This window comes from Nycticebus coucang, chromosome 4 (genome assembly GCF_027406575.1).
Source record: "Nycticebus coucang isolate mNycCou1 chromosome 4, mNycCou1.pri, whole genome shotgun sequence".
Taxonomy (NCBI): domain Eukaryota; kingdom Metazoa; phylum Chordata; class Mammalia; order Primates; family Lorisidae; genus Nycticebus; species Nycticebus coucang.
Window position 1 is genome coordinate 39,455,620 of NC_069783.1, and position 10,272 is coordinate 39,465,891.

Consider the following 10,272-nt stretch of genomic DNA (forward strand, 5'->3'; position numbering starts at 1 on the left):
CTACTCGGGAGGCTGAGGCAAGAGAATCGCTTAAGCCCAGGAGTTGGAGGTTGCTGTGAGCTGTGTGAGGCCACGGCACTCTACCGAGGGCCATAAAGTGAGACTCTGTCTCTACAAAAAAAAAAAAAAAAAATAGTATCTCAGTCCATATATTCTAATTGTGGGCTGCCCCTTAGGTAAGGCAAGTTTGTTTCCAGTTCTTTGGATTTATTGTAGTTTATGATAGCATATTCTTTACAATTTTGCTTTACAGAATATTTACCTTATATCGGTATTATTTCTGTCTAAATTGCACATTAACTCTGTTCTCTTCTTCAATGAGGATATTGTGTATTTGACAAAAAATCTTATATTCATATTAGCATCAGGTAAATATACTGATGATCTCATATACTACTTTAATTCATATATAGCTGATCCTTTTGTAGTTCATAAACATGATGATTGGGTGTTCATATGTACATGTGAGAAGTCCTTCCCTCAGACTTTGTTAAGGCATAAGGATATTACCCATCTGATGTGAAAAATAAATAAATAAATAAATTCATACATACCCTTCACCCTATCATATTTATTCACTTTTACTAAATTTAACATGCCCAATATCCATGCAACATTGGCCCAAATACCCCATCTCAATTCACCTCTTTCAATATTAGTTATTCTATGAATTTTATGGTCAGGTTAGAGTACAGGTTCTAGTTAATTTTCCCATTAATTAGAATCAGATAATCTGAAAATTGAAAAATAATTGGTTCAAATTTCCATTACTTTCTCTATCATATCTGAAATCTGATTTCTTTCTGCTTTCCCATCCACATTCCTCTTCTAAAAGCAAGACATAGTAAACCATGCTCCTCTTTCAAAACCAGGACATAGTGAAGCTTGATTTTGTAATTGTTGTTTCTGTATTCATTGTTAGGAGTTTCTACCTTTCTAGCAGGTTGCTTTGTGCACACACTGGGGAGGTGTCACATTATAAGAACATCCTGCCGTACTTGGCAACCTGAAGGGACTGAGTTTCTGGCACCATTTCCTGGGCTTTGCTAGAGAATGATATTGTTGATTACAATCAGATAACAAAAATTCCCACATATCCTGATGCTAACAGGTGTTATGTGAATGGAGCAAAATGAGTAGGAGGAAATGACAATTCTTATAAAATCAAGCTCTTTTCCCAAACCAAAACCAAATTATACTTGGTTTGATAGGCCTCATGAGGGCCAAAAGAAACACTTGAGGACTGCCATATTTATGCCTGAACTGTAGAATTAAATGTAAATTTATGTAGCTAGCATACCCCCCAAAACTGCTAATGATAACACAAGTCATGTAACTTACAAAACATCTCTGTCAAAAGTAGATGTTTGTTTTAGTTTTGCTAACTTATAAAATTTAGCCCATGATGCTAGGATTTAATACCAAGGTCAAGAGCTAAATTTACATTTTCTCTGAATCTCATACTGCACAACACTTAAATGTAAGGGAAGTAGCTCAGGATAATGGATAGCGGATCATAGAACAGTGGTAGCTGCTCTGAAGCATGATTTTTTTTTTTAAAGTATGTGTTATTGTAAATGGTGGAAATAATAATAATGAACAATGCATTTATCACAGGTCTAGATAACATAAAATGTCAGGATAGGTTGTTTGTGGTAGATCTACATAGTTTGGAGGTTTAATTATGCTACATAGCCCTATGTATACCTATCAACACCCTGATATCATGTCACTGCCTCATCGTTTGCCAGTTTAGCAAATGACATATTATCACTGCTTACCTGCTCGATGTTTCAATAATACTCACTAATGACTTGTGGCTTTGCACAATTAAAAAAATTCCCTAAAATTATTTTGATAAGTGTCTAGTACATAATCAATATTAAAAATTTTAACATATTGCATTAACAAGCATAAACATTAGCTTTCATTTTGGGGAAATATATAATTAGAAATTAAAAAATTATAATTGACATTGTATTTGATATTTTAGGCTGATTCTAACTATGAAATAAAAAGTGACTTATTTCTGAGAAATTATTGGGTATTTTGCTTTAACAATATGTTGTTTAATATAAGGGCATAAATAATTGAAAATTATTGACATTAACTATGACTGTGTGTTGGTTTGTCCTTTTGAAATATTCCTAAGGGTACATGGAATTGAATTTTTCTGTGATTCTAGCACATATTATTATTTTTCTCTTATACAAAGTTTGCCAAATCATATAGAAATTATTCTTTATCAAATCTCTCAAGTCTAACTAAATGTGAAGATATTTCTAGTAGGTTAATAGCATTTACTAGGTTGAGTTTTGTATAGTAAGGTAATATAACAATTGTAACCTTAACCAGATTCATAAAAATAAAGCAACTGGCATTTCAGAGGGTTACTAAGTACCAGAAAATATAATAGTGTTATATAAAAAAATTTTGAATCCTTAAGACTTGACAAATTAAGAATTATTATCTTCATTTTATCTATGTAGAGATTGAATAGTAAAGAATTAGATAAATTTGCCCAAAGTTATGCAGCTGTTATAGTCATAAACAATTTTTTAGACTTCAGATCTCACCTCCTCACGTTGAAAACAATCATTGGCACCTGCCATAAGTAATACAGTTATGAATACTACAAGAATCATTTACAAAGTAGAAGAAAGAATAAAAAAGAACAAAAAACAATTATATAGTCTATGAAAGATTGTAACAGCATTCAAAAGAGAAATACAATAAAATAAGTTGGGATTTGCAAAGAAACAAAATGTGCAGTCATTACTCTCAGAAAAGCTCTTGGAAAAGGATGACTATAGGATTGTTTCCCATAGAGCATAAATGTGGTAAAGGATGAGTACTACAGACTGATCTTCCATTGTACCAAGTGTACTCAAAAAGTCTATTTCAAGAGTTGCCTTTCTGGGTCTCCAGATACTTATGATTACCTACTATGCACCTATTAATTATCAATAAAATTTTATGGAGAAAAGTCATAGATGACATTCAAATAGATCTGTATAAAAGTCACACATTGAACAATAATGAATACATGGAATCAAACAGAAAGATATGCATGCATGCTCTGGGACAGTTTTAATAAGTGTAAACATATGCTTATTATTTATTATTTACTGACAAGTAATAATTGTATAATACCCATGCATACATAGTGATGTTTCCATACTCATAAGGTAATGTATATAGGGTACATATCAGGGTATTTGGCATCTCCATTATCTCAAAAATTTATTTTTCTTTGTGTTTTCCAATATCCTCTTTCTCCCTCTTGTGAATCTCTATGAAGAACTTGAGAAGTTAACGGTATTGAGCTAAGAATCTGGGCTTCTGGTTCCCCACTTCCCATTCTAAAATGATATGTTTTTCATTAGTTTTCTAAGTAAGAATTTTGCATAAGAGATCATGCTTTAAAGTGTGAATTACTTCCAAAAACAAATATTTTAGGATGACTTTTTCAGTGTTTACATGTTCAGAAACTTTTCAATTTGAGTTCTTCAAAGTTCTCTTTAACCAATATTCACTGAAAATAGATGACAATGGATTATCTCACAGTAACTTATTTCCAAGGGTTCGGGTAATCAACAGAGAAAAGTCTGGCTACAATTTTCTCTCTCTCAGGATGACCACTGGCATCACTCTGAGCTACCTGCCATGTCTGATGTGTCATCACTGTACTTTGTTTTCTTGTTGAACTCATTTCCAAAGGTCTGTTTCTTATAGAACCCATTTGAGACAGGTATCCCTTCACTGTGTTGTACATCAGATTTGGGAGTTTCTCTAAAATTCTCATTCTGACATCAAAGTACATATCTCATTATATTTAATTTTCAACTGACCAGCTTTCTTATTGACATAAATTAGAAGTACATGAATCCAAAAGGGTATGACCACCCTTATATGATTTATTATTCCTTATATGATTTATTATTTATAAACTAGTAAATTAAGCTATTGACAAGTGCATATTCTTTAGTTAAAGAGACAGAAATCATTATATTTTACCCTATCAATATCTTTATAAAACATGTTTTTTAAAAAAACAAAAATATGTTTAAAATATAAAGCATTTTCTATATATAAAGGAATGTGTTATCATTTATACTTTCTTTTTTTTTCTTTTTTTTTTTATTGTTGGGGATTCATTGAGGGTACAATAAGCCAGGTTACACTGATTTATCATTTATACTTTCAAATAGCTATGTTTGTTGATATTAGAACCAAAGACCCTAAATAAAGGGTGGTGCCTATGGCTCAGTGGGTAGGGCACCACCCCCATATACAACGGTGGCAGGTTTGAACCCGACCCTGGCCAAACTGCTACAAAAAAATAGCCAGGCACTGTGGCAAGAACCTGTAATCCCAGCTACTCGGGAGTCTGAGGCAAGAGAATTACCTAAGCCCAGGAGTTGGAGGTTGCTGTAAACTGTGATGCCATAGCACTCTACTGAGGGCGATAAAGTAAGACTCTATCTCTAAAAAAAAAAAAAAAAAAAAAAATCCTAAGTAAGTTAATCATGCTTAATACAAACTATAGTTGCATTAAGATATTTTATTTTACTGGTACAAATGAACAATGAAAGTACAATTTTCAGAAGTGTGCCTTTTAGTTTAATATGAAGTGACATTAAAATGATTAAGAACAAAACTGAGTACAATGTAGGTGTTGCAACAATTCTTACATTACCCATGACCGAAGTGATTTAATGTTTGTCAAAAATGTACATGCATTGCATCTTATACCTTAAAATATGGAACAGTTCTCATCTTCGTTGTGGTGGGGGTTACGTGAATCATCACATGTGATAAAAATGCACCGAAGTGTATACACACGTAAGCACAAATAAAACTGGTGAATTTGGAATAAACTCCATAAATTGTATTGTCATTTGATATTGTCCTATAGTTATACAAGTTGTGGCCATTGGAGAAAAATAAATGTAGTATACATGGGACTTGCCTGTACATTTTTTTGCAACTTCTGATGAGTCTAGAATTATTTAAAATTAAAGAGTAAAAAAAAAAAATAGATCAGGAGAACAAATGGACAACATTAAGGAAGTAAGAAAGTAAGCAGCAGCTAACTGGGGGAAAAACTACATAATACATGTATTGACAAAGGATTTGTACTATCTAGAGGATATAAAGAACTCAGCAATAAAAAAGACAATTGTCTTTTGTAAAATGTACTTAGAAAGAAATTTCACAAAGGTTAAATATCTGAGAGTCCAATTACCATATGAAAAAGTGATCAGAATTATTAGTCACTAGGGCAATTCAAAATAAAAGCATAATGAGATATCACTAAACACTCACAAAAATGACTGAAATTAAAAGACTGATGATGCCCAGTGTTGGCAAGAATGTAGTTACTTGAACTCTCCTACATTGCTGATGAAAATGTGAAATTGGGAATGTATAATAAATCCAAACACATGAATACCCTATGACATATCAATTCAACTATTATATATTTACTAAAAGTAAATAAAAAATATGCCTACAAGAAGACTTATGAAAGAATACTCAAATCTTCTCTATTCATAAGAATAAAAAACTGTGAGTAAACCAAATGTTTATCCTTAAGAGAATGGAAAAAACAAATTATAGTGTAGTCAAACAGAAAATTACTTATTGGTAAGATGAGAAAAAAAGACATACATAACAACATGAATTATTCTCAACAATAGAAAGTTGAATGAAAAAGTCTAAAGCAACAGAGTACACAATTGTATGGTTCCATTTACCTTAGGTGCAAGAGCAGACAAAACTATTATAGGATGATAGAATTTTTTAACAATATTAAAACTAGATTGGGTGGGGATTCAGGATTTAATAGAAAGAATCACAATGGAATTTTCTAGAGTTATGTAAATGTTTTTAAAAATTTAAACATAAAACAATGCAATTAAAAGAGAGAAACCGAATAAGTCACCAGCGAAGATCTAAGGGGATAAATATAAAAATTGGAAATCGTTGTAAAAGATACATGAGAAGGACCTCTACATAGGAAATTACAATCATTATGAAGCATAAACAAATGAGTTAAATGAATGGAATTATTAACTGTGCTCACAAATTGAAAAAATCAATTGGGTAACAGTCTTTGTTCCCCAAATTTAAGCTATAGCTTTTATCAAAGCCCTATCAAAAATGAGAAGTTTTTCTTTTGTGGAAACTAGCACTCAGATTATAAGGCTATATAAATATAGCCTTTCAAGGATAGACAAACAAAAACAGAAGAGAAGGCAGAGATAGATAGAAATAAGAGTGCCCAGTAATAGCCCCGGTTTCCTTCAGACAGACTGGAAAACCTCAAGACTCACAGGGATTGAATAGAGTACCTAGCAAATTCCTGTCTCAGAAGCTCTGGACTCACCTACATAACCTTAAACTTAAAAGCAAAGCACAGCATGATCAAATAATTTCCAAGTAACTGAATTGGTATACAGTATAAAGGTTGAGATATTCAGGGAAAACAAAAGAACGCATCATACAATATAGTAAAATTCACAATATGGCACTCAGTTAAAAACATTACAAGACATCAAATGAAGCAGGACAATATTACTCATATGAGAAGATAAATCACACAGTCAACACAGAGGCAGCATATATGTCAGAAACTAAAGCGAAACAAAAAAATATTAAAGCAGCCCCAAACAGGACATTTTACCATCATAGGAAAAATTATCATAAAACTGACATCTTATTTCTTAACTAAAACTATGGAAGCGCAAAAATAATGGAATAAAACATTTAATATGCTGCTTAAAGAAGTACATTAAAAAGAAAAGAAATAAAATATTGTCAAATTAGAATGTTTAAACATTATTTTATGTTAAATTATTATTTTTCTAAGTGACAAGACAATTTAACAAGGCCCACACTATGTGGGTTGTTAAACTCTTATTTTTTTATCCTCAAATATCTGCTACTCAAGTTCTTAATGCTTTAATCAGGCAAAAGAGATGATATTTGGGTTGAGCAGGGTAAATCCCAAAAGAGAAAAGAGATATTACTCTTACTTACTACCTTAGAGAGGATCTTAGAGAAACACTATATTTGGTATCTGATGAAAATACCTAAGACAAACTATCTGTTCCTTATGGGGTCTTGAATCTAAGAAGCTAAAAAACTCTCATTCCCTTGGTAATGGATAACAATAAAGGAATTATAGTTTACATGTATGGTTTGGTGCCAGAGATAAAAGAGATAGACCTGGAATAAAAATAAGCAACAATAGATAATTTAAACAGAACAGTCTGAAGACTGGGAAAGGTAGTGGGCCAGAAGGATAGACAGAGATTGGTTAATGAACATGAATTTATAGCCAAATAGAAGTACTAAGTTTTAGTGTTCTATGGTATTGTAGGGCAGATATAATTAACAATAATTTATAGTAAATCTTCAATAACTGGAAGAATAGATTTTATGTGTTCCAAACACAAAGAAATAATAATTGTTTGAAATGATAGATACGCTAATTTCCTTGATTTGATCATTACATAGTGTACATGTGGATCAAAATCTCCAAGTATATTTCATAAATGTATACAATTATGTGTCAATTAAAATAAAAAGAAAATCAAAAAAGAAAGTAAAATAGTCTAAAAATATTTTCAGATTCTTTTGCTTTTTCTGTATGTGTGTCATAGATCGTGTTAGTGTGCAGGAAATATGGAAAAAGGAAAGTCTGATCAGAATTGAGCAAGCCAGTTTAACATCAGAGAAACCTTTAAGCAGCAGCACCACCTCAGAGGTAATGTAAAGCATGGCTATTTTAGTGCTGTTTCTATGTGAAGGGCCACCAACAGGCAGCAGCTTGACTTAGGAAATTAGAAAGGTCAATTGAATTGCCTATAATTAAACCAAAGCAACCTTTAAGTATTCTATTCTTGGCCATGATTTTTTTTAAAACACCTATATTTTCTGCTTAAACCTCAAGATTTTGGCTGAACTTACTTAGTGGCCATTTTGCCAGAATTTCCTCCCACACACCATGCTTCTTCTCAGAAGGGAATAGTATTTTCTTGGTATTTATGGTTCTTTGCCATAAACCTCCCTATCCTGAATACAGGAAAACTATTTGAACTGTAAATAAGTATAGTTAATTCTCTCTTATTAGAAAAAGATGAAACTCTCTTCCCTGAAAAAAATCACACATTAGTGTTAAATGCATCCCATTTTATGAATTATTCATATCAAAGAGGCCTCAGACCCAGAAAATGTTCTATGGCAATATATTTCTTTAAAGTCAGCTGTAATTATTTCTACTCCTAACCGTGATTTAGAATATAACTAACTTTAACAAACATTTAGGTGACTACTTCTTTTCCAGGTACTATACAGCTACAACAGAAACAAATTTAAAAAGCATGAGAGAGAGAGAGGGAGAGAGAGAGGTTGGAGGGAGTGAGAGAGGAGAAAAGAGGCACAGAGAAAGAGAGAAAGACTCACAAACAGAGATATACCACCCGACAGAACCTACTCCTAAGAATTCACTGTCCTGTAATGTACTAAGGCTACCCACAGGGATTCTGGGATTAGATCAGGATAGTTATCGAAATCTATTCCTTTAAATCTACCCTTTGTTGAGGGATCAGGAATAGTCTACATCCTGTGGGTACAGCACGGGACAAAATAACTAAATATTTTTTATCTTGAGATCTTTAAATTCTAGTAGGCAAGAGAGATGATAAAGATGGTATTGCAGAGAAAAATAATTAGGAAAAAGACAGACTTTAAGATGAAGAGGGGTTTGAAATGTGATGAAGGGTGGCCAGAAAAGACCTTGCTGAGGCGGTAGCAGCTAACTAACGTCCTAAAAAGGGTGAGAGACTAACAAAGGCGATATCTTGGGAGAAAGAATTTCAGGAAAACAGAGGAGGAAGTCGAAAAACTCTGAGATGAGAGCGTGCCTGCCGTGTTTAAAAGAGCAAGGATGCCCACCTAGTTGTTAGGGAATGGGAAGTTGTTGGCTGTGTCAGATGAAGTAAAAAATGAAATGGGAGCTTCACCATTAGAATGTGATTTCCAAATTATTAATGTGAAATCTATCTTGAAGGATGTATCACTTTACAGATGCCCTTCTTTAGCATTTTCCTTCTTTTCCTTTTGTCCTCAAATAAATGGACTAAGACATGCACCTTGGCTAATGTCCTGAAAAGGAATGATGTTCACAGGAAAACGTTTGATTGGAATGTATTGGAAATAGTCATCAAGTTGGCAAATGTTCCTACTGACTTAGTGAAAGTATTGTTTACAAATTATCTTTTGTAATTCTTGTAGCCAAAAGAATGTTCAAACTAGTGGGAAGAATTGGCTAGTTTTTTTTGTTTTCTTTGAATATGGGGGGCATGCTAAAACTCAGTGGGGGAGTATATAGTTAATTTTAGATGTGAGTTTCACTGGATGAAGGGATACCTAGTTAACTAGTAAAGCGTTATTTCAGGGTATGTCTGTGAGAGGTCTCCAGAAGAAACTGGTGTTTAAATCAATATAAATCAGTGACCTGAGTAAGGGAGACCTGCCCTCGTGCAATGTGGGCAGGCAACATCCACTTGGCTGAGGACCAGGATAGAACAAAAAGGCAGAGAAAAGGCAAATTTTCTTTCTCCTGGAGCTGGAACATTCTTTTTCTCCTGACTTCGGACATGAGAACTCTAGGTTCTCTAGCTTTTGGACTTCCCTTGCACCAGCGCCTGCCAGTTACTCAGGTCTTGTGCCTCAGAGCTTACACCCTGGTTCTGAGGCCTTTGGACCTGGTCTGAGCCACATTACCATACCTGTCTTATGTCCCATTGCTTCTGTCTCTGGAGAATCTTGACTAATACGGAGGGACATTCTTAAGAAATCTTTATAAGGCACATTAAAGTGCCTTATAAAGTGCCACCCTTCCTCCCCACTTTTATCCAACTTAACATTTCTGAGCAGCAAGAAACATCATGATTCAGGTGAATGGTGAAAAGAAACCTATTAATATTGAGAGAGGTAGGAACATGGGCAAAATTATTCTGGAGCCCTCCATCTCAAACTGAATTTATTTGTTTCATGGTTCATAAATATTTTGTATCATTTAACTTTTCTTGTCATTCAAGAAGGGATTTTCAGCCTGGTTTCTGAACATTACAAAAAAAGCATTTTTAGCTCAAATGGTTTGACATATTTTTTTCCTTTTAACTAAATATGTTTTTTTTTTTTTAAAGTGGGATGGACTCCTATTTCTGATTTTGCATTTTTATTTCTCAAAGAGAAGTT

At 33.2% G+C, this 10,272-nt stretch overlaps 1 non-coding gene across 1 annotated transcript; it reads left to right on the forward strand.

Annotated features, from left to right (window-relative positions):
• The first annotated feature begins 416 nt into the window (after window positions 1–416).
• LOC128585291 (small nucleolar RNA U13) lies at window positions 417–520 on the forward strand. The gene has a single exon (XR_008380006.1). It is a non-coding gene; the product is annotated as a small nucleolar RNA U13 (small nucleolar RNA).
• The last annotated feature ends 9,752 nt before the right edge of the window (window positions 521–10,272 follow it).